Raw genomic sequence first — 3,646 nt, 5'->3', positions numbered from 1 at the left:
TTAAAAAATATATGCTCCTCTTTAAATTGTAAAGAAATATCTACTACAGGACTTAAGCCTCAGGACAAGGGGCGTGCTCCTTTAACCCCTAGGCTCCTGGCACCCCAGAAAACAACTAGGAGACTCAAATCAAGAAGAAGATATACACACTGACGCTGACATACACACACATTCAAAAACAGGATCCTGTGGACATGCACTAATGGAGAGATGTCAGAGTGAGTGGGCTGCACACAGCGAGCGCTCCTCAGCTGGTGGAGGGGGTTCGGTGCCTTGCTCAAGGGCACCTCAGTCAGTCTCCAGCTACCAGGCCAATTTCCAGACTTGGTCCGGACCCTCCTGTTCCCAACCCAAATCCCTGCAGACTGAGCTATACTGAGCTCAGAGCGCGAACGCAGCCCCCCCCCCCCCCTACCACAAATTGTGCAGTCGAGATTCCCACATTTTGGGGAATTCTCATAGGCAAGCCCCCGCCGGAGTGCAACGGGCCTTGCCATGGGTGAACCACCGTCTTGGTCATGGTACCTCCCCCTGCCAGGTAAGTAGATCTAGACCTTGTTCCCGACTTGTGCAACAGAGAAGCAGACAGACTTAACTTTTTTAAAAGAACCGGTTTGATAACTGTGAACCAACATCAGATGAAAATCAGTTTCAGGAATACAACACTTTTGAAGACACACCAAGAAAAGACATCACATTAAATAAAGATCTATTGTATGTTCAGGCAGATAAACTTCTCCTGCAAGGAGTTCAGATGGTTAACCTTCTGCTTCCTCTGATCACTTCCTTACATCTTCAACCTCTTACCTTCCCTTGTTCCCTTTCTGTTTTCTGTCTCAATCCCCTCTCCTGCAGCCCCCCTCCCTCTCTTACATGCCCTTTTCATCCTCGTTTCTTGCTCCCTTTTACCCCTCCCTCCTGTCTCCCACTTCACCTTCTTCCTCACTCATTAACCTTCCTCCCCTCCCTCCCTCCCCTCGGTTCCTCTCCTCTCTTTAGTATTTCTAATCCGTAAGGACTCTGGAAGTGACAGTGTGCAGATTCTGAAGGCCTCGCAGGCTTCACGCTGAATTACCCACTTAACCAAACGCACACAGAAGCATGTATGAACCGATGAACACACACACACACACATACACACACAGATAAAACACACACACACACACACGCTGATGTGATGCCAGCTAACGAGGGAAATGCATCAGCCGCTAACGAGCAGCAGAGCACTGACAACACCTTGTAGTTTAATGACATCTGCTAATCAGGAATGAAGGATGCACACACACACACACACACACACACACACACACACACACACACACACACACACACACACTGTTTTAGGTTTGGAGTTATAACAAATTCTTTTGATTTGTGATCTTCATTGAATGAGTTGTGGTCGGCATCTTTCAGTAAAATTGGGAGAGACATAAGAGAGAGAGAGAGAGAGAGAGAGAGAGGAGGAAATAAAGATGGAGGCACAGATGGAGCTCCGTGTGTGAGAGATTAATGATAAAGATACTCTTATTAATGACAGTTCTTTTAATTAAATATTTACAATATGAGCTAGCTCTGTTGATATACTCACCATCATCCATAATAAAGTCCCCCTCATGCACCTGAAGGAGATTTTGACCCGTCATCTAAAGATTCCTTTTTTATAACATCCAATCAAAACCAGAGACCTCTCTACCTCTGTGCAGCAAAACATTTGTCCTACTCACTCCTTAGCTCCCATGTCTTGTAGGTGGGGACGGCCTGCTGCTTTTATTTAAAGGCAGGGTTGGTTATTTTTGAAAACTATCATGATTTTGAAAGTAGCATTCCCTCAGTGCCACGTCTGCACCCCCTCCCCTCTGTGCTCCCTCTAAAGCCACGCCCCCTCACTTACATGAACGAGCGCCGTCTCTCCAGAAGTGGACCTCAGCTCATCTCTTACACTGTGTAGAAACTACGTCGTCTCATGTCTCGTTCAGCGGTAAGTAAACTCACAGTATAAACTGACGCGCTTTGAGTGTGGCCTAGAGCACGCTAAGAGCTAGAGAGCGAGCAGGGAAGCGTCTGATTGGTTCATCAGATTGGTACCTCGTGGCAGACATTGGTTGAAGTTTTTACAGACATACAACTGATACAGATGACAGATTTTCTTTGTTCCTTTTTCAGAGTTATTAATTTCTGTCAGGACCTGAAGACAATTTCAACCAGAATCTTATAAAGTGGATCTGGAGGAAATTACCAACCCTGAATTGCAGTTTAATGAAATATTAGAATAAAATATTTCAATAGCATTGCATCTTGCAGGAAGTGTGCAGTAATGCGGTCACATATGACAGTTTAGGATTTTGTGAGCTGTACTGTACTGTGTGTGTGTGTGTGTGTGTGTGTGTGTGTGTGTGTGTGTGTGTGTGTGTTGTTGAGCGATATATCAGTATAGGCACTCTGTGTTGTGTTAGAAACTGCTATCTCCTAACTGCAGCTGGATGGAACACAGATTGGACCTGAGCTATAAATACTCTCTGAGACACACACACACACACACACACACTCACATACACACACACATACACACACACACACCATAAATACACCTTGACGCCAAGCTTGAGCTCAGTCCGCTCTGCCAAACCCGATTAAACAGGAAATAAATCACTCTAACACACGCACACAGTTCAGCACATATACAGATTCTCTCTCTCTATCTCTCTCACACACACACACACGTAAATAGACTACACAAAGAGAAGACGAGTGTCAGCCCCTGCTTTGGCTTTTGGACGTTAAGTGGTTGAAACAATCTGAACGCTGGCAGCTTGAACTCGACGCTCGGAGGGATAAATCAGATTCAGAGTGAAGTGAATCAGAGCCGCTGTAACAAAGCGAGTCCTTCAGGAAACTTCACAGCGGGACGTGTTGACTGCTGTTTGGGAGTAACAAGTTTAGTCACTAATTCGCTCTTAATGAAGGCAGTGTACAATGCGTGTATGAGTTACACTTTAATCTGATTTGTCCTACAAAAACAAGCAACACCGCAGCTGTGAGCGAGACTGACAGATTCAAGATGAAACCCAGAAATCACAGCAAACAGTGTCAGAGTGACCTCCGCCTCAGAATGAACATCATGCCAATTGAACTGTGTCTAACATGAATTTATTTCTAGATAAATAAGCAATAAAGTTACTATACAGATGGGAGGGGGGGTTAATTTTCGGGCTTTCATACTTGCACAAAACTCCTGAACAACTCCTGATATTTGCCGGACAACGCAAACAAGATTCATTTTTCACTCGGACTTCCCCTGGAATTTCTCCTGCAAGCTTCTTAGTATTTTTTTCTGCAGCAAATCCGAGTCAGCTGATGTGAGAACAACGCAGGATATTCTCCAGAATCACCTTGAGCCAATGGGAGAGGGGAGTGACTTTTATATACTGTGACTCGCTGCACGGTGCATGAAGTGTCTGCACGCGACCGCTACGATATCTGCATGTGACAAAAAGGAAGGATTGATATAAAGGCAGATATTCCCATTTTAGCATTGTATAGCTTCGTCCTCCACTTCTGCGTTGCAGCTTATGTTAGCTTAATGTGAACACATAATGGAACATTTCCTAATTTTTAAAGTATAAGAAAGGGAATATTTGGCCTTAAT

The 3,646-nt window shown here is 44.7% G+C and overlaps 1 non-coding gene across 1 annotated transcript; it reads right to left on the bottom strand.

Moving 5' to 3' along the window:
- Nucleotides 1–374: 374 nt before the first annotated feature.
- LOC132978283 (U1 spliceosomal RNA) lies at nt 375–546 on the bottom strand. Its single transcript, XR_009673897.1, has one exon. It is a non-coding gene; the product is annotated as a U1 spliceosomal RNA (small nuclear RNA).
- Nucleotides 547–3,646: the final 3,100 nt, after the last annotated feature.

Source organism: Labrus mixtus, chromosome 7, assembly GCF_963584025.1.
Source record: "Labrus mixtus chromosome 7, fLabMix1.1, whole genome shotgun sequence".
Taxonomy (NCBI): Eukaryota; Metazoa; Chordata; class Actinopteri; order Labriformes; family Labridae; genus Labrus; species Labrus mixtus.
This window is presented reverse-complemented; position numbering and strand designations above follow the sequence as displayed.